The following is a 22,193-nucleotide window of genomic DNA, read 5'->3' as shown; positions in this document are numbered from 1 at the left end:
ACTGAAAAACTAAGGTAGAAAAAGAAGGTAGAAAAAACAACAGCAAATAATGACGAACTGCGAACAGTGCTTCAGGAAAAAAAAGGGATCCAGGGGGGATCCGAATATAGATTGACAGCACATAACAGCGGGAGGGTCATTTGTGGTATATCAGTTCCAACATGCCAGGGCAACATGTCATGTGGAGTTAGCAAATATAATTGAGGTGCTTATGAACAGCCTTTTTTGTTTTTTTGCCTGTGTCATCATTTGCCATTCACCTCAAGTATCCGATTTAGTGGCCATGGAGGGTGGAGAGGAATCTTGGTCTGGGATATGCCCCACTCCCGCAGGAGTTTGAGGCCTGCATCAATGGTGTTGACTATATAAGTTGCGCCCTGTTTAATCATGTTCCACTTGAGGGGGTAACCCCAGCAGTAGGGAAGATTATAATTCCTCACTGCTTTAGTAATAGGAACCAGAGACAATTCTTTTTATCAGCATGTGTGGTGATAGATCATAGTAGAACTGAAGACCAGAATATTTTTCTGGTATTTAGACTGAGGTATGCAGAATGGCAAGAAGCTTTTCTTTCAAAAAGAAAAACTTGATGCTGAAGATTACTTCCCTGGAGACATTATCAGGCAGGTGTAGCAGTTTGGGTAGTCTGTGAATCCTGTGAATGACTGATTCCAATTTAGAAATGGATGGTAGTATTGAGTGGAGGAGGTCACAGACATACTGCAGCAACTGTGTTGGTTGGACAGATTTAGGGATACTGCAGATGTTGTTCCGCCACGATCTATCCTCCAAGTCTGCCATTTTTACTTTTAGCCGCTCTATGTCATCCTCTCTTTCATTGTATGACTCTACCAGTGAGTTGCAAGAGGTAGTAAATGTACCCATTTTCTGTTCTAAATGATCCACTCTGCCCCCCAGCTCTTGGACTTCTGAGCTGAAGGTTTGGACACAGGACATCATGTCTGTATGAAGAGAGCTGTGCAGAGAGACCAGCATGCTTTTAAGTGTAGTGTCCAGTATAGGCTGGTTATTGGTAGGGAAAGAGTTAATGGCATAAGTAAGTTCCAGAGTGTCATCTATAGAGGAGTTGTGGGTGCTTACCTCAGCACAGCTGGAGCCTGTGGAGATACGAAGTTTGGACTTTACAGGGATTCCAGAGATTGGTGTGGAGGTAGCGGAGGATGCAGGCTGGATTCCAGTCTGAGCAAGCAGGCTGTGGGCTATGAGACATGGAAGTAGAGATGCCCATTAAGGTACCCCCATCTTTCCATGCTCCCAGGTTACCGCGGGGAAGAAATTGGAGAGTTTTTCACCTGCGGTGCCTCCTCTCTCTTGTGGGTCATGGCTGCTGCTGGACCAATCCTGCATACCAGATGCATATTGGGGAGGCAGGGGTGATTGTGAAGCAGAGGAGAATTGCACGGCACTGGCTGGAGCAGAGCTGCAAGTCAGATGTCCATGTGCTAGTGCGGTAGCCATGCCCCCCACCCTCACCATTGATTGAACTTTTGATAGATCTGTACTGGTATAGGTGCTCAACTGTATTTATTTATGTTTACTGATTTCCCCACTTGCCATCCTGAAGCGAAAAGACATCTGCTGTGTGTCTGCAATTTGATCATTTTGAGGACACAAAAGGAGGGCACACAACTGGCAGGAAAAGGGAGTTATGGAGGGGACGCAGAGGGGAGCAGATTGTGGGCACGCAGGAGGAAGGAACTAATTATACGTAGGGCAGGTGGTGACAGCCATTCATTTTTTGTCATAGACTAGTCAACTGCTTATCAGCTGCTGAGCATAGCTATGACTGAAGAAAAAAAAGCACACAGATTCCTGCATCCACATAAGTGACGTGGATGTAGGTTTCTCCCCCTCTGCACTATTCTATTCAAACAGCGGGGCCTCTCTCCCATCAGAATACTGGTTTTCCAGAAGGACCATTGTCAGAAGCCAGTTTAATTATCATCTTCTGTTGAACAGACAGAGCTACACACAGACTTAAATTTGTCCAGTTCCTGCTGAGCCAGATGAATTTCAGTACATGTGTACCCACCTTTAGGGACCCTTCTGCTATGAGTTTATGGTTGGTGGAGTGACCATGAGTTTATAGCCTAGGTGAATGCAGTGGGCATACGGGTTACTGAGCTAGCCAGCTGCTGGCAGTTCTGTTCTGATGTAACCTTTAAAGTGTTATTAAACCCAGGACCCTGCAATCACTATATCTGGTCTTCCACAGCACACAGAAAATGTAAATGCAACTAAATTAATAAATATAAACTGCTAAATATCTTTTCTCATCAACAGTTAGAGCAGTCTTGTGACTTCTATTAGTGTCCAGCAGAGCACTGGTTAAAGCTTGTAGGAGGAGTTTTTATTCTCCCTTGATTGTCCTATGAGGCTGCATAACCCCTGACCCTCTGTCTGGACAGTGCTGATTGACCCTGTGCTGATCACATGTTCTCTCCCAAGAAAAAAAACTTATCTAGCAATACACACCAAATTGAGCATGTGCAGCTTGCCTCCAAGGCTCTGTTCTACCAGTAGATGGATTGGGGACAGTAGAAAAATGGGAGGATCAGAAAAGACATGATCAAACAGCCTTTTTACACAATGCAGAGAATTAACCCCTTAGGTTCCACAGTGAGTATAACAAGCATGATTTACTGCATATACAGACTGATTTTACTGTTGTGGGTTTAGTAACACTTTACGTACAATGGCAGTGAATGGGTTAAATAGAGTAGGCTTTGTTTAAAACCACTTTGTTGTTTTTATGTCTAAAGGGGTTTTCCCTTCCCTTAGCATCCTACACGCACAACAGGAAGTGAGAACACATTTCTTCAAAATCAAGCAGAATCTTCCCCTTAGACAGCTGTCAAATGATGTCAAACTATATTTTCACACAATGTTGAATTATATACCTTTATAATAGTTAATTTAATTTGCCAATTTTCTTTTCAGGAAAAAGTTGGATGCACCATTGACAATATTCTTGGCACACACGTGGTAAAGACCTATTTTTATTTTGTATATCTTTATTTTGTATATCTTTATATATATATATATATATATATATATATATATCTATATATATGCAAACATGCAAACTGCTACAGTTATACAATTATAATACCTCATATTTTTCACATTTAGGTAGGTAAGGTAATCAAAAAAGGGAAAACCTGAAAAAAAAAAATCCTTCTATTAAACTACTGTAAAATACAGCAATGCCATCATTGTGTAAACAACATAAGATGTCTCAAGCTAGTACTACATGCACTGTTTTTTTTTCAATCACTAGCAATAGCAGTAAGTCAGGTATGGAGCAATTGGTCAGGCAGGGACCACCCTACTGAATAAACTACACAGGTAGCAGGTAGTAACAATTAATCTCGCATGATCATACAATGCTCCAATTGAAAGCTCTGGATACATCATGCCACCTGTTCAGCTTACACCATAGAAAGTCATTTAAAGTGGAAGTAAACTCAAAACAATAAACCTACTCCCAACCCCATTCTAAGCTTAATCTATTTAACCCTGTAAAGAAAGATCGCTATATTAACCTATCTTGAAGCTTCTCCAGTCCGTTCTCCAGCAGGGGCTTCTTTGTAGAGAGAGGCAGCCAACAACAGCTGCCACTGCTCTACACAGAAGCCACCGCTGACAGCTCAGTGTGGGACTAGACCTGTGCAGCTTCATAATAGGTAAGTATAGCTATCTTTTCTTTACAGGGTTAGATAGAGTAGGCTTAGAATGTGGCTGAGAGAAAGTTTAACGTTAGGCATAGGATTTGACTAAACTTCCACTTTATTCTGAACCACCTTGAATAGTCCTCTTTGAAAATGTCTCCACTGTCCTTTTTCAATTGATTTTAGTTTACTGAGATAAAAACATAATTTTACATCTTTAATTAAAAAGAAGATTTCTGTATATAAACTGTATGGTTTAACATATATGTGTGTGTTCTTTACTTTATAGACTATTACCCTTCAAAATGCAGAACAGATTGGAGATCAGGTTGCAAATGTCTTGTTTGGATTTGTGGTAAGGAACTATGTTACAGTTTTTGTTTTTGAGCTTAAATATACTTCAAGCACATGTAAAAAAATTGTAACAATAAAAAAAGTTTTGCAGATAAATGAAATCATCCATTGGCTATTTGTCAGGCAGAGTTCTAGGAAATACAACAACGATGTTGGGGAATCTCATCAAAACCTACATCTATCAAATGCCCAACTAATAGCTCCGATTCAGACAGGTGCAAAATAAATTAATGGAAACCTGCACTGAGCTAAAAATTATTGCTGCCAATGCTGACCTCATGCTGAAAATTCTAGTTGCTTGGTTGTCTCTGGATGTAGTATTGAGAGTCAGTAATTAAAGTATAACTAACAGCAAAATGGTTTTTTTTGTTTTAGACAGAGTATATAGGGATTAAAACACATGTCAGGTGTCTGTGCACCTCTTAGGGAGATTCATCCTCTTTATTTATCCTGTTTACTATATCCATAGTAAAAGAAAACTCCTAAATTTTGGGTTGTCCCTAGAACAGTAGTACAAGAAAACCTTAAAATGGAGACACTAGCTCAGTGGCCTTGGTGACAACTAGGGATTCCTTCACTTTGAAGAGATTTCCTTTCACTTCCTGTTTTGGCTATGGGGCATAAAATGAAGAGAAATCTCGCCAATGGGACACAGATGGAAAAAAAACTGACAGGGGTTATAACCATCACAAACTCTCCAAAATGAAAAAAAAAGTTTAAAAGTTCAATTAGCATTCAATCAACAAATACATATATATATATATATATATATATATATATATATATATATATATATATTTGTTTTCATCTTTAATTGAATGATTAATTCCCACCAGATCACTGTACATAAACGGCTAGGGGTGGGATAAGCACCATTCTGGGAGGACGCACCAAACCCATACATCCTCTCATACTACAGCCGCATGATCCTGTGATGGCTGTGTCCCTAGGACACTGTGCATTCCAGATAAGGATATGGACTCTGTGATTGGCCCTCCTGATCATGTGATGGCTGTGTCCAATCACAGCCATCACACAATATAAACAGAGGCATGTGCCTCTGTATCAGCTTTCCTTCTGAGTTCAGTGAGGAGAGAGAGAGAGGATTGCTGTAGCCTGTCAGCAATCTGTGTGTAGCTGCTAATTTTAATGTGCAGCTACACACAGATCACACACAGTGCAGCCATCCCACACTAGTGCACCAATCACCATCTGTCCCTGTCCAAGTGGACATTGATATCTGTACCAGTGTCCCATCAACATCTGTCAAAATGTACCAGTGCACAAAAATATGTCAGTGTACCAATATCCCATCAACATCTGTCACAGTGTACCAGTAAACATCAACAATTTCAATAGTGTTCCATTGCAGCATCAACATCTGTCAGTGTCCCACTGCAACATCAACATCTGTCGGTGTCCCTAGTGGATCATCACCATCTGTCACAGTGTACCAGTTCACAAATCATCTGTCAGTATACCAGTGTCCCATCAACATCTGTTACTGTGTACCAGTGCACAAAACATTTGTCACAGTGTACCAGTGCCCCATCAACATCTGTCAAAGTGTACCAGCGTCTCATCAACATCTCCCACAGTGTACCAGTGTCCCATTGACATCTGCAATAATATCCCATTGCAACGCTATCATCTGTCAGTGTCCCTATTGGACCTTCAACATCTGTTGGTGTCACTAGTGGACCATAAACATCTGTCAGTGTCCCTAGTGTACCTTTAGTATCTTTCAGTGTCCCCGTGGACCATCAACATCTGTTGGTGTTCCTAGTGGACTGTCAACATCTGTTGGAGTCCCAGTGGACCATCAACATCTGTTGTTGTCCCCAGTGGGTCTTCAAAAATGTTATAGGTAGTCAGGAAATCAAATGTGTAATTTTTGCCCCTATAATGCCTGAAGATGCTCCTTAGATTGTGGGCCTCTCTATGTGGCTAGGCTATGAAAAAGTCTCACACATGTGGTATCACCATACTCATTAGAAGTAGCAGAATACATATTGGGGTGTATTTATTAGTATGTTCGTGCTGTGTGTTAGAAATATCGAATAAATGGACAACTTTGTGTAAAAAAAAGTTTTCATTTTCTGTCAATGTTTCCAAAAACTTGTGCTAAAAAATGGCATGTTTAAAAGACCCATGGCTCATAGAAAATACATTGGGGAGGCTGCTTTCCAAAATGTGGGTCATTTTGTGGGTGTTTTCATTGTCTTTGTACTCCAGGACCTTCAAAAGTGTGATAGGTAGTCAAGAAATTAGAAGTGTAATTTAGACTAAATTTATGCTCCTTGAAAGCCCAAAGATGCTTCTTGGATTTTGAGCTCCTTTATGTGGCTAGGCTGTGAAAAAAAATCTCATACATGTGGCATCCCCTTACTTGGGAGATGTAGCAGAATATATTTTGGGATGTAATTGCAAGTATGTCTATACCATGTGTTAGAAATAAGTTGTAGAAATGACAAATTTGTGGGGAAAAAACACATTTTATTTATTTTTATTTTTTTAAATTTTGCAAAGAATTGCAAGAAAAAATTACAACTTCATAAAATTCAACATACCTTTTACTAAATCCTGTATGTCTAATTTCTAAAAAGGGGTCATTTTGGGGGTATTTGTACTTTCCTGACATTTTAGGACCTCAGGATTGATCAATTTTCATATATACTGTACGTACCATAGCTTGTAGACTTTCTAACTTTCCCACAGACTAAATAATATACACTAATTTGGGTTATTTTTACCAAAGAAATGTAGCAGATTAAATGTTAAAGAACAAATATTTATTTGCTAAATTTTATAACAGAAACTAAGAAAAACACCCTTTTTACGAGTTTTTTCCAACCTTATTTATTTATATAGCAAAAAGTAAAAAAAAAACTGTTGTGATTAAATACCACCAAAAGAAAGCTAAATTTGTTTTTAAAAATGATTAAAAAAATGATAAAAGTTACCATTCTTTTGATTAGTGAACAGCCTCTACTCCTTTGGTAAATCAGCCCACAACAGCAAGAAGAAAGAATTTGGTGAGGAATATTAGACTAATGTCAGTTCAACTGTATTCTTGTTTCGGATCAGTAACTCGTAAAATCAATTAGACATCTTGACAACCAGGGAAACAGTATTTTCAAAAGGAGAATATGCAAAAGGCAACCTTTATATTTATCTCTACCCAGGATGGTATAAATGCCATGTCTGTTCAGGCATGTTTATATGTTTATTGTGATGTTGTAGCGTGTTAGAATGCATGTTTGTATATACAATTTCATACAGTACATATAATTAATTACATATAATTTCATATTATTTCTCTCTAAAAATCACCTTATATTGATATATAATGGTTTAATTTATTTCTCTGTTATATATTTTAGGACAGCATAATTGCAAAAGTGATGAAAATCCTGGTATGTACCTCCAATCATTCACATTTTTATTGTACACAAAAATGTTTTTACCCGTCAACTAAACTTACAAAGCAAATGGCTTTACAGTGGAAAGAGGGAAATCAGGAGGGTCAGAGCAGGCCTCTCCAGGACAAATGATCCAGTATTAGATAATAAGTTAACAGTTACAACAACAATTTTTCCTAGATTAACAGCACTATCTTTTCACTACTCTTTTCACTACTTTTTTATAGGATGACATTCCTTTCTTGGGTGATATCCTGGTAAGTTTACCTGTTTAAATAATCTTACATAATAATGTTTAGATTTCTTACATCAGTAGCTAATATTTTGAAAAAGTCATTATTGAGTTTGCTTGCATATCTGCATTTTGTAGACAAAGCTGCGAGGGCAAAAGCAAATCTGAAATTGTGCTGATGAAGAAGCATTAGTTAACTGAATAAACAGTAGACAAAACAAACGTATGATATTAGCCAGACGTGTTACAATCTCTTTAGATTTGCCAACAAAAATGTATGCTAGAGTATACCCGACTGTATTTTAAATGGAACGGATTGCTGAGACAGGCCCTAACAATACACAGTCAATGGTAAATTTTGCCCATTATGATTTTCTGTATCATGCTGTATGCAAAGATAACAATAACAGTGTTCCTTTTCTTACTTATAGAATGATAGGCCCCTGAGCACTGACATCAGAGATGTCTCCTGTGAAATAATGGTAAGACAACTTGCCTCATGTTGCAGAACTCTGTCATAGGTCATTACTTTTTTTAAAAATATTTTTTAACAACTTCTATTTATATATTATGCATTGTGATCATGGGGAATTAATGTGGGAATCTGCCAAATTCCCACAATCAAATTCTTTGTAACCATAATGCTCTCCCTGGCCTTTGAGTTTAGGCCAGCTGTTTTAGATAGGGGCTTTTGGATAAGCCAGTCTCCTCCCTATAAGAGGGTGAGGTCACAACAGCCAAATTGACAGTGCACTTTAGCTTTAATATGGAGAGCATAGGGAGTAGGGAGTGCTGCTGACAAACTGCATTAAGAGAAATAAGTGTAGGGCTTGAAGGCAGTGGCGGGTTTTCAAAAGCAAAATGTTGTGTATCTTAGAAACTTGGGGGAGGGATAAGAGAAGTGTTTTACCTTTTTTTCATCCTTTGTAACAGTTTATTCCTTTTCTGCCTACACAACAGTGATTACAGGCTGCAAGTGTTTTTTAAAGGGCAAATTTCCTAGTTGTTGCCGGCTGAAACTGCTTGTTTTTTTCACAGGCCTTTTTAAATGCATAGGCAATGTTCATAAGCATAGAAAGTTATAGCGTTCTTAGAACATGTGACAGGGTGATTTACAGCACATGATTATGGGAGAGAGAGGCAGAGCACTGTCACCCTAATGCGCCCAAACAATGACCTTTATGCTGTATCATCAGCTTTTATTTTCAAGAAAGCTAGTGAATAACAAAAAATAGGCTTCCCCAATTATATTATTATGTTATATTTTTACATTTATATGAAACTTTATGATTTGGGTTTTCATCTACTTTAACAAACTATGCTTTAGTTCTTTGAATTATCATGCTGTGGAACATTTTCTTATATGCCTTGCAAGTGTACACAGATCTGTACACCGAAAAATTCTGTTAAAGGACCAATATCTGTCTGCAACAACTGATTGATAAAGCTCTTCAATTGTCAACACATTAACTACTTTTTTCTATTAATTGGAGTTTTTGTCTTTTTATTTTAGATGATACATTTTTGTTTGAGGTGATTAGTGTGAATCAGGCAGTTGTTGTCCACTATTCCGTTGTCAGTTAGTCCCATCCCAACAGTTATGTTTTTTCTTGCAGCTCCTCAACCTCAACACATGTGCACCCAAAACACTATACACCCTCACTCCAAGTGCACCGCAACCTCCTGCCATACCCCCATATACCAAATTTTTAAAAAATATCAGGACTGCAGCCCTTAGGCATGGTTAAGTAAAAATTGGTTAGTGCCAGGACAGTAAGGGGTTTATTTACTAAAGCTAGAGAGGGCAAAATCAGGCTCACTTCTGCATAGGAACCAATCAGCTTCTAACCTCAGCTTGCACAACTAAGCTTTGGCAATATAATCTGGAATCTGATTGGTTTCTATGCAGAAGTGAGCTTGATTTTTCCACTCTCCAGCTTTAGTAAATAAACCTCTATGTGACTGTGACCAGATAAAACAGGCTAAAATGTGGAAACACAAGCAAGGCACATGTTTTGCTACACTTAAAACTCAAGTGTATAATCTCAGAGACACAGAAAGCCTAAACTTAGTCATTTTTCTAATCAGCAGAAGGGAGGGTACTTATTTTTAATGCAAAGTGTCCCTTGTACTGTTGGTTGGACACTACACATTGAATGTAAGTTCTATCCCTTGTGCTGATTTCTAAGCAAAAAATGTTGACTAAACATAAAGTGGTTGTAAACTTAGACTTTTTTACCCTAATGCATTATCTGCATTAAGATAAAAACCCTTCTTTGTTCTGCACCCCCCTAGCCCCCCAAATACTTACCTGTGCCCCATCTCGATCCAGCGCTCTGCTCAAGAGCAGCATAGCTGCTCTCCTCACTGGCTCAGAGGCGGCAGCGGTAGCCATTTGCTTCTGCTGCTATCAATCACAGCCTGTGAAAAAGGAGTGGGGTTGATCTGTGTAGTTCGTGCCAATGGACACACACAGTACAACCCTGCGGGCACTCAGAAAAAAGGAGAAGCCAGGGTTGTTGGTGGGGGAGCCCAGAAGAGGAGGATCAGGGCTGCTCTGTGCAAAAACATTCCACAGAATAGGTAAGTATGACACATTTTTTATTTAAAAAAAGCAGGTGCACTAGATGGTGAACCACTACCACGGTGAAAAACTACCCATAGCTTCTTCTTGTACCTTAGTGACATAGAAGGATAAGGTAGTGACGAGGAAGAGGTGAAGGATGAAGGGGGGGAGGTTACAGAGGGGCCGAGGAGTAAGAGGTTAAAGAGAAAGAGCGGGTACGGGTAACTGCGTTGTCAGCCAGAGCCAGGAGAAGGGGGTGGGAAGGGCAGCTGCCCCTAGCACATTCTTTTCATGTGGGGGTAGAAGGGGCAGCTTGGCTGTGCTGCATTTTTATATAGCAGAAGAAAAGTTAGCAGCTGCTGCTGGTCTGTGTCATTGAGCTCACATTGGAGCTCATTACTGCACCTCTGGCACTTCCTGCATGTGCACTCCTGGTGTGTGTGCTGCCTGTACTGTGCTCGGTAGAAGCTCCTCTCTGTGTTTAACCTCCTTAGCGGTATTCCCGAGTGTAGCTTGGGGTAAAATTTGAGTTCCAAGAGCGGTAACCCCGAGCTACAATCGGGCTTACCATGCGGCGTTGCTCAGGGAGTCCCTGCAGCACTTACCTTGTCCTTCGCTCCCGCGATGTGTCCCCTGCAGCATCCCCGGCCATCTCCTCCGGCCGATGCCGGCATCCGGCTTCCGTGTTCCGGTCCCTGTGACGTCGGGACGTACGGGCTCTGGAACCGGCGGCAAATTTGAAATTTTTAAAAAATTTCATTTTTTTAAAAATGATTATTACATAGTAAAACATTGCTGTTTCAATGCATTTCACATACATTTTGTCGCTACTGCTTTGTCCTGTGCCCTGCCTGCATTTTGACTGTTCTTTCTGCCTGGAAACTTAGAAAAGTCCATGGCGTCCAAAAAGCGTCCCTTTACGTCAAAAGCGGTTTTAGACCAGCTAGAGAACAGCGATAGTAAATCAGAACCACTTGCAGAATTGAGTGATAATGATTCGTGGGGAAATTCGTCATCAGACACTGAAAACGATTTTGCGACTTTGCTCAGCGATGTGCGAATTTGCCTCTGTATTTCAAATTTCAGTGTTTTTGGTTTGATTATATTATTGAATTAAATTTATTATTATTATATTATTATTTTTTATGATTATTTATTAAATTATAATTTATGATTTCATGTTTCAAATTTTATCCTACCCGGGATGTTTACTAGATTCTTGTTCGTACAGATTTCAGTGAGTTATTCCTAAAAATTACAGCCTACAATAAAAAATATTTCCATGCAAAAAAATGGTACCGCTTTCAGCACAAAAAATCGGAAATAATCATACCGCCGAGGAGGTTAAGCAACGTGTCAGCTTTGTAGCATGTGGAAACTGGGAGAGCTGGGACAAGGAAGACCTCCTTAAGAAGTAGATGCTGTGTGTACAAGTGAAGAAGGGACGGGGCTGTTTGTGTACAGGGGGGCTGAAGCTATGTATGTGTACAGATGTTTGTGTGTGTGTGTGGAGGGGGTGACATTTATACAGATGTGAGGGGGGCTGAGTGTGTACAGGTGTGGGGGGCTGAGTGTGTACAGATGTCGGGGTGACTGCACACAGTGTTTTCATATGGGGATGGAGGTACCACATGGCAAGCTGTGCCTTCCTCATCTCCTGTGTGCTGTATTTTTTGCCTCTGGCTGGTCCAGAGCTATTTCCAGTCAGTGCAAGAAAACTGACATCCGCAAAGAACACACCGCAGGGAGGTCCAATTACATCACTGCATACTTTCAGGTACACATGAAACCTTAATGGTGGGCCTGGAATTGCACACTGATGTTGAGACAAGTGTGCTGTCAACTGGGAGTGAGATCCTAGCTGCCCTGGAGATAACAGTGACCTTTACCTGTGGGGTAGTGCCATCAGATGGATTAGGATGGTAATACGTGATTCATTTAGTTTCTGATTCATTTTTCGGATGATGTATCCAGATCTCCAAATGGACACAGAAACAAATGTCAACAAATCCAAAAAGGGTTATAATGACATTAACCTCCCAGGCGGTATTCCAGAGTGTAGCTCGGGGTAAGGTTTCAGTACCACAAGCGGTAACCCCAAACTACACTCGTGAATACCTTGCAGCGCTGCTCCGGGATCTCTTCTTCACTTACCTTGTCCTGCGCTCCCGCGATGTCCATCCTGCAGTGTCCCCTGCAATGTCTTCCGGGTTCTGTTCCCTGCGACGTGGGAACGTACGGGGGATGGAACTGGCGGGAAATTTGAAAGTTGTAAAAGTGACAATAGGGCAATAGGAAATCATCGGGCCCCTGTGTCCTTGCCCACACTCAAACCACATGCAAAAAAACCTATAAAAGGTACTAGGGGCATCTCATGGGGCCCCCTACTGACCCCGGGCCCTTAGGCACTGCCCGAGTGGCTAAATGGTCAGTCCGCCCCTGCATGTAACTAAGTTTCAGCACAAGACTTTGCTGTCTCCAGTGGGAACAGTGTATAGTCTATACTGCATACAGAACTAATTTCATCCAGGTCTAAAGGTAGAGGAGTGCATCAGGGTAAGGACACATTCTCGTGCCAGCTCAACCTGGGAGTAGGTTTAGCCGACTGTTAAACAAACTCCAGTACAGTGTACAGTCTATTTGCCTTTAGTTAATCAAGCCCAATGAGTTTGGGCAGATTTGTTCATCCCTAAGTATGAGCTAGTTATTAAATGCAAATAGACTGTGTACATGCAAGTGAAGTTGCGCTCCACATGTGCAGTTGCTCCAAAGCTTAGTGAATCAGCTTCACTTTGCAAAGAACACCTGGAACATATGCAAAGTGCACAGTCTATTTGCCTTTAGTAAATCAACCCCATTCGATGCTGCAATCATGTGTGATTAATCACAGTTGTTTTGGGCTACACACAGTCATCTAGAGATTATTAAAAAAAGTGAAAATGTGCACAGCAATACACAATCTGTTGCACACAATTTACAATCACCATATTCAAACTTCTGGAACATGGCAATGTTGTATTTCCAGTCAAGATCTAGATCATTATATAAAATAACAGTGTTTAAGGCAGAACAGTGTTGTCACAAATAATCAAATTGTACAAGCAGTACCTCATTTTTGAATGAATTGCATAGTCTTGCATTTGTAGATTCAAAATCATATATATATATATATTTTTTATAACAAAAGGCTTTACTAATGAGATCCTTGTAACATACAATAATTTGTGCATCTATACCTGTTTTGGGTTTATACAATGTATCTGTCCATAGTTCCAATTTCCATAGTTTTGCACAAAAAAAACAACAAAAGAAGGTAAAGTCAGTATATACTAATACACAGTATATGATCATTATTGGAACAAATACATGACACATACATTTATATCACTTGAATTACAGATATACATTCCTGTGCTTAAGAAAAAATCAAAAACAAGTCTTGGAAATCTCCCTCATTATGCATTGCAGTAGTTAAAAATAAAGTTACCCAGGCTATGATTCACGCCAAAGTAGAAGCCACAATTCAAGATACCATCCCTAAATTCAGGAATGTTTGGAACCCCTGGGTAGAGCACTTCCTCTCACGAAACTTTGACGACTCAACCCGTAACGACTATTCCATGCTACTCTGGTACCATTCCCTATCAATCACACATACTCCTCCATTTACCTATCACATACTCCTCCATTTACCTATCACAAGTCACCAAGGTCTTCTCAGAAACCCGCCTCACCACTTGCCCCCTTGACCCTGTCCCCACACAACTCCTCCGGGCACCCTCCTCCTCCATCCTACGCTCCCTCACCCACATATTCAATCTTTCCCTCTCTACTGGTGCATTCCCCTCCCCCCTAAAGCACGCGCACATTACCCCAATGCTCAAAAAACCCTCCCTGGACCACACCGACCTGAACAACCTTAGACCCATCTCCCTGCTCCCATTTACTTCCAAGCTCCTTGAGCGCTTAGTCTACAATTGCCTAAGCGCCCACCTCACTGACAACAACCTTCTCGATCCACTACAGTCTGGCTTCCGTCCCCTACACTCCACCGAAACCGCCCTACTCAAAATCACTAATGACCTGCTAACCGTCAAAGCTAATGGCCACTACTCTGTCCTCCTACTCCTCGACCTCTCCATGGTCTTCGACACAGTTGACCACCTCCTCCTTCTTAATAAACTACACTCCCTCGGCATCAGAGACTCCGCTCTCTCCTGGCTCTCCTCCTACCTATCCCAGCGCTCCTTCAGCGTTACCTATAACGCTACCACCTCCCCATCACTCCCTCTCTCTGTTGGGGTCCCTCAAGGTTCTGTCCTCAGGCCCCTTCTCTTCTCCATCTACACCTCCTCCCTTGGCCAACTCATAACCTCTCACAGCTTCAACTAATACCTCTATGCCGACAACACACAAATCTATCTCTCGACCCTTCGCCTCACCCCCTCAGTCTCCGCCCGAATCACAAGCCTACTGAACAACATATTTGATTGGATGTCGCTCCACTTCTTTAAACTGAACCTCTCCAAAACCGAGCTCCTAGTTTTCCCCCCAGCCTGCACACCACCCCCCACTGACTTCTCCATCACGTCCAACAATGCCACCATCAGGCCCACCCTGCAGGCCAGAGTACTTGGTATCATTCTTGACTCCAATCTATCCTTCCAGCCCCAAGTCCAATCACTAACAAACTCATGCAGACTCCACCTCCGCAACATCGCCAAAATACGCCCATTTCTAACCCCAGAAACCACCAAGCAGCTCATCCACTCCCTCATCATATCACGACTCGATTACTGCAACTCCCTCCTTACTGGCGTGCCTCGCCACAGGCTATCCCCACTTCAGTCGATCCTGAATACGGCAGCCAGACTCATCCACCTTACCAACCACTCCATTTCCGCCACCCCCCCTCTACCAATCCCTCCAATGGCTTCCGATTGCCCAACGGATAAAATTCTAAATCCTAACACTGACGTACAAAGCTGTCCATCATACTTCCCCAAATTACATCACCGACCTAATATCCAAGTACCACCCAACACGCTCTCTCCGCTCCTCACAAAACCTCCTTCTCTCTAGTTCCCTGGTCTCCTCCTCCCATGCCCACCTCTAGGACTTCTCCAGGGCATCACCCATCCTCTGGAACTCCCTACCCCAATCCATCAGACTATTACCTACTCTCCTCTCTTTTAGGGGCACCCTGAAAACCCACCTCTTCAGGGAAGCCTACCCCACCCCCTGCTAATTGCTGACCTCCTCCACTCCTCCTACCACTCCATCCCCCACAGCTATTTCCTCCTGTACCACTATCCCCTCCCTCCTAGATTGTGAGCTCCAAGGAGCAGGGCCCTCGAACCCCTCATGTATCGCATTGTATTGTTATTGTACTGTTGCATATATTGTCTCCCATTGTAATGTACAGCGCTGAGCGAACTGTATAAATTCTGTATATTAATAATAATAATAATTTACTGCTGCTAATTGTGGAGTCACCTACCCCTTCTTACCCCTCCCCACTCTCCCTCTGACATTCCCAACCCGCCCCCCCTTTTTTTTCCCTTCCCCCCTTTTTTTTTCTTTTTATTTTCTCCCCCTGACCATTTTGTATTACTCTACACTCGTATGTTATGATTCCCCTATGCTACACTGGAGAGCGTGCCTATTTATTTGTTAAACCTTTGTATACACCTAAGTTAATGGCTTCTCCTATCTTCTATCCCCTAAATCTGTTTTTTTCAAAACCACCGTACCCCCCTCTCCCCTTTCTTGTAAAGACTCTGTTGTCATTGATGCCTATTTTTCCTATTTTTGCTATTTTTGCAATTTTCTAAGAAATGTATATTCCCATTGTCCCTCCTTTTCCTCCCTGCTTAAAAATCAACAAAATATTTGAACAAGAAAAAATCAAAAACAAGTTTGTAAATGTAAGACATGTTTGTTTTGCTTTCACTGAATGTGTTTTAATGTTTATAGGTGGGAGTCATTACAGATTTAGACAAAGTTCTGGTAAGTAAAACATTGACTGCATCAACTACATTGTAGGTGTTTTCATCATTGTTTTGTTCATTAGATTACTTCTTTTTTTAAAAGTATATAATAAAGAATTTGTATTTCAGATATTATATTTCCTTTAAAGGTTTCTTTACAGGAATAAAATATTTGTTATAGATTTTATTGTTAACAGAAGTTTTATTATATTGAAAATTGATGTGTAAAAATACTAGCAATGTAATATTTTTGAATTTTGTAAGACCATTTAATACTGCTCTTCATGATAGCCTGGTAGAGAAGCAGGGACAAAGGAAAAATGATATAGACAGGTAAACAACTGTTGAAGAGATCAAAGACAAAGGATTCGATAGTATATCACAAGAATTTGTAACAAGCCTGGTTCATGTCAGCCTTTTTAAACATGCCCTGGTGGCTATTAGAGAAGTACACTCGCCGGCCACTTTATTAGATACACCTGTTCAATTGCTTGGTAACACAAATTGCTAATCAGCCAATCACATGGCAGCAATTCAATGCATTCATGCATCTAGACGTGGTGAAGACAACTTGTTGAAGCTCAAACTGAGCATCAGAGTGGGGAAGAAAGTGGATTTAAATTACTTTGAACGTGGCATGGTTGTTGGTGTCAGTTGAGCTGGTCTGATTATTTCAAAAACTGCTGATCTACTGGGATTTTCACACACAACCATCTCTACGGAGAATGGTACATAAAAGAGAAAATATCCAGTGAGCGGCAGTTGTGTGGATGAAAATGCCTTGTTGATATCAGAGGTCAGAGGAGAGCAGACTGGTTCGAGATGATGGAAAGACAACAGTAACTCATGTCAATATGGACCAAAATCTCTGAATGTTTCCAACCCGTTGTTGAATCTGTGCCATGAAGAATTAGACAGTTCTGAAGACAAAAGTGAGTCCAACCGATACTAGCAAGGTAGACCTAATAAAAGGGCCAGTGAGTGTAAATGTTGCCCTTTTTGTTGATGATAGAGATTATGTAAAAATACTAAAACTCACCAGTAGTACATTTAACAGAAGGATTTTGACAACACTGAAACATGGGAATGGAATAAGAAATTTTACTTGATACAAATGGAATGAAGTTGGGAAAAACGGAGAAGATCTAGGGAATACAATATAACTTTAGGCTAAAGAAAAGCATTCAGTACCAAGCATTAGTTGAACATCTTTGGATGAATAAGAATGTATGATGTTGTTTGAATGGTGATGCAAATATAGAATTGTCTCTATATCTTGAATATGGAGTACAGTTTGAGGCATCAGGGTAAGAAGTACACAGTAGTGCATAGATTTAAAAAGTGTACAGCGTTGGGTAATCAGTTTATTAACAAGGATTGGAGACCTCACTCATAATGAAATGTTGGAATAAATGTATTTATATAACCCTACTCAATGCTGAAAATATAATAGCTTATAAATGAATTGTGAAAGACCTTAATGTTTCTCTCAATATAACAATATAAAACAAATAAGCACTGCGGCTACATTGCAGCACTGTAATTTTAAACAAATAAATTTATATATATATATATATATATATATATATATATATATATATATATACAAACAAATGCTCCAAAAGTGAAGTAAATACAAGCTCCTGAAGCTTATTCCATAAAAATTATGCTAACCAGATCAGTTCTTGCATTTAAACATATCACATGGAACATAAAACATAACTGCTACATCAAGGGCCACCTGGTGCCACACTGCAGGTCCATCAATTTCTCAACACGTTGATCGGTCCCAGTATGGCATAGCTTCCAATTATGTTACTTCCTGTTTCCACCGTACCATACTCTGATGCATTTTGTCATATTTCTTGAGAAAGTCTGATATGGCGACACACGTTGGGGCATGGTTTTGACTGGTATTATTCTGTTGGAGTTTTTAAAGGGGTAAAACAGGGTTTTAGAGAAATAAAATTTGGGAACATGTTTGTATAAGATGTACTGAATATGTCTTTTTTTACACTTTGTTGTTAAGTATTTTTAAAACTGTGTGTTTCAGAAATTTGTTTCAACCATCACAGAAAATCTGGCACAGAGGACACAGTAAATTAAACATTGCTCATAGCTGAATGCAAACTCGGCATAATAAGTGAGTATAAAAACATTTTAAACAATCAAAGCTTTAATGTTTTTAGTTACAATAGACTTCATTTGGGGAGGAACAGAGAAGGGTACCCAGCCTAAAGCAGCCATGGCATGAACTAATCACAGATGAGAAGCCATTGGGATTAATTTACTAAAGGCATTTAGACTATGCACTTTGCAAGTGCAGTTACTCCAGAGTTTAGTAAATGAGGGGAAGCTGGGTCCCATAGTCCAGGCATAGCCTTTCAGCACATCTGCACACTTACCATAGTTTTACAGATGGCAGAGTTGAAGAAGGAGGTGAGACAAGTTAGAGGGAAGTTTCTCTTTAACTAGCCAGGTTAAGCTTTCATGTAAAAGAATACAGTTTTATTTGTTACAGAAGTATACCAGAAGCTACGGAACTTTGGATCTATGAATGAGATGTGGGGGGGGGGGGTATGGAAGTGAGTGTAATTAACATTCTACCACTTAAGTTTCAAACAATGAAATTCTTCTTTGACATTCTTCAGCCAAAATATAAAAATTAACTGAAGTGGACAAGATCCAGTAGCGTTACTACCAGGGTAACAAAGGTTGCACTTGTGACTGGGCCTTGGAGTGGGGGGGGGACCCAAGAGCCTGGACTGTGTTTCCACAGTGCTGTTGCTAGCTGCAGGACTCTGAGGTGAGAATTCCTCTCACAGGCAGCCCAAAGGCAGTGCTGATAGTTCCCCTCTCCTCCTCCCCCCCCCCCCAGCATGGACAGGAAAGGAGAAAGAGAGCTGGCTCTGCTCCTCCTCCTCCTGTGTCTGTCCCTGCCCACTTTCAGCCCACTTCCTGCCCACACTCCCTGACAGTGTCTTAGAGGAGATGTGTGGACAGAAAGTGAGTGGGAGAAGACACAGGAGGAAAACGCAGGAAAAAGAGGAGCAGAGCCAGGGAAGTTTGAGACCATGAAGCAGGACGTGGAAAGGTGCCGTAGCCAATCCAACCATTCATCCTGTGAGTGAAGTCTCCTCCATCCCTCCCATCTCCTGCCTCCCAGTACAATAATGTAAGAGGGACTCTGATGTAAGGGGTGCTCTGTGACCTCTCATGTAAGGGGGCTTTGGTGAGCAGAGACACCCTTACATCACAGTTCCCCTTTACACCAGACCTCACAGCATTCCCCCTTACATCAGAGCCCCCCTTAAATCAGAGTTCCCCTTTACATTCCAGAGTCTACAGAGATGTCCATGACAGTGGAAGTGGAAATTCTTCAGACTGTGATGGTGGGGGTCTCTGCAGACTCTGATGGTGGGGGGCTCTATGGACTCTGATGTAGGGGGGCTCTGCAGACTCTGATATAGGGGGGATCTGCAGACTCTGATATAGGGGGGATCTGAGGATTCTGATTGGGGGGGCTCTGCAGACTCTGATGTAGGGGGGCTTTGTGGCCTCTGATGAGGGAAGGCTCTGCAGACTCTGATGTAAGAGATGCTCCAGTCACCATGATTAAAGGGGAATGCTGGGAACTTTGATGTAAATGGGGGCTCTGGTTACCACAGACCCCCTTATATCAGAGTTACCCGTACACCAGAGTTCCCTCCTTGCATCAGAGTTATCAAATTAGAGTCCCCAGAGTTCGCTCTATACATCAGAGTCTGCAGAGTTGCCCTTACAGTGTAAGGGCAACTCTGCAGATTCAGATGTAAAGGGGAACTCTGCAGATTCAGATGTAAAGGGGAAACTCTGCGGATTCAGATGTAAAGGGGAAACTCTGCGGATTCAGATGTAAAGGGGAACTCTGTAGATTCAGATGTAAAGGGGAACTCTGTAGGTTCAGATGTAAAGGTGGAACTCTGTAAAGGGGGGCTCTTATGATTAAATCCATATGATTAGAAATGTTATTTATTCACAAAATAAATGTATAATGTATACTACAAACAATTTGCACTTCACCACTAAAGTGTTCCTGTTTGGCTTGAAGAAAACATTGCAACCAATGTGAAATGGTCCTGTTGCAGGACCGTAATAAAGGGACCACGATTGGAGTAAAGGGCCCTGGGCTCAGAGGGGAGGGGGGGTCAGAGGTGCTCTTCATGGTTTCCGGGATCCTGAAGATTCTAGTTACACCAAGATTTCTACATAGAATGAAAGAGAGGCGTGCTGTAATGCACCATATATAAAAAACATATCCAGATGTTTTATATTGTTTCATGTGCATACAAATCTCATTTTATTAAGGGTCACTCAGACCTTTACTGCCAATGACTATTAATAGCAAGCAAATGAGAGTTAGTGGCAGAATGGCTGGAGGGCCAGAGTGGGTTGATGAACACGCAGATGGATGCCTGATTCTTCGACAGGACTAAGACACATAAAGGGGGTAAATCTCCACAACAGAGACATAGATGACAATAAAAACTTGCTTGGCAATATATAGATCTACAACATTCTTGCTAATATTACAGGTTACACCTTTACAGCTGCCTGAGATGAATATAAATAGAGACTTGAAGAATTTTTTGATATGTGTATTGTTTGTGTAACTATAGCAATATTTTTGATACAATAAGTTGTGCTTGGAGCTCTATACAAGGTGGCATGTGACTCTATATACTGATTATTGATATGCTTTCTAACCAGTTGTATCAATTAGATATTCTTTGGAGCTGTCCATGCCTAATTGTATTGATTGGTGTGTTGTTATGCCTTTATACATTTTACTTATTAAAATAAGCAAGGATTTTTATATGTATAGAAATTTTGCCTAAGCCTTCTTTTTAGACCTAAAAGAAAGAACAGTTAGAAAGTCATTCATTTGTTAGTGCTGTGTTCCTATGGGAAGACTATCAGCCTCCAAAACAGTGAGGGAAGTAAGGGAAAATCTAAAATTATACAAATTGTCACCAAATTGGAAAAAAAAGAGAAAGTTTCTAATGCAGACACCTGTTTTTGTGGAAACTGGCTATGTTGGCAGTTCTCTTCAGTTTGGAGAGATTTCAGGAAGTGAATGTACGTTGCCAAAACAGGGATATGGACAGCAATAAGAACCCAGCAAAAGATTATTTTCTTTCAATGCTTTATACAAAAGTACAACAAATATTTGAGCTTCTAATTTAACTGACAATGACAGCTGTGGGTAAGCAAAGCTCTAGTTCAGAAGCGTGTTTAGCTTTTTAATTTCATTGCCCAAAGTGGATTGTTCATACACTGCAAAAGAAAATGGATGGCAGATGACATGGATATTCTACAAGCATGCAGGACAATATGTGGCTGTTCTCTGTAAACAGCAAACACTTGGTGTTACACAAACTTCTAAAAGAAGAGACATACATACAAAATGTAATAATATAACAATGTAGATATTTATGAAATTTTACAAATTTTGATGCTTCCTTTTTTTTTGCAGGTAAACAAGACAAAAATTACTCTAGAACCATTTTACATCTATGTTGCCCCATTTACTGACATTTGTGCAATCTTTAATTTCTTAAGTTTCTTGGAAAATAAATATGGTTGTCTAGCAAAATATTGGTGTCGTTCCTTATTTATTTTGCAAGATAGCTTGGTTGATATATAAATTCAGTTTACTTACCTTTACATTGGAGATAGATAGAGCAAGGGTTTCACAGAGACATATAAAACGCAGTATAATCATTTTAACATATAAAACTCCTACATATGCTAAGACTTGGAGAAAAATAGCCCCATCTGGTTGGACAGGGTGCAACATCCGAAAATTTAACGAGTGACAAACAGAGCAAAAAGAAAAGGGACTTTCACGGCACCAAAGAATACTAATTCCAAATTAAAGCGGAGTTCCAGTTACAT

General features: G+C 40.6%; 1 long non-coding RNA gene across 1 annotated transcript; it reads left to right on the top strand.

The window, feature by feature from the left end:
- Window positions 1–2,965: 2,965 nt before the first annotated feature.
- Window positions 2,966–21,884, top strand: LOC149467805 (uncharacterized). The gene is made up of 8 exons (XR_016311828.1): window positions 2,966–3,006; window positions 3,982–4,047; window positions 7,430–7,462; window positions 7,696–7,725; window positions 8,132–8,182; window positions 16,243–16,275; window positions 18,310–18,399; window positions 21,772–21,884. It is a non-coding gene; the product is annotated as an uncharacterized LOC149467805 (long non-coding RNA).
- The last annotated feature ends 309 nt before the right edge of the window (window positions 21,885–22,193 follow it).

Source organism: Staurois parvus, unplaced genomic scaffold (genome assembly GCF_062004578.1).
Source record: "Staurois parvus isolate SC_StPar_1 unplaced genomic scaffold, SC_StPar_1.0 ptg000099l, whole genome shotgun sequence".
In the NCBI taxonomy this organism is placed as follows: domain Eukaryota; kingdom Metazoa; phylum Chordata; class Amphibia; order Anura; family Ranidae; genus Staurois; species Staurois parvus.
This window is presented reverse-complemented; position numbering and strand designations above follow the sequence as displayed.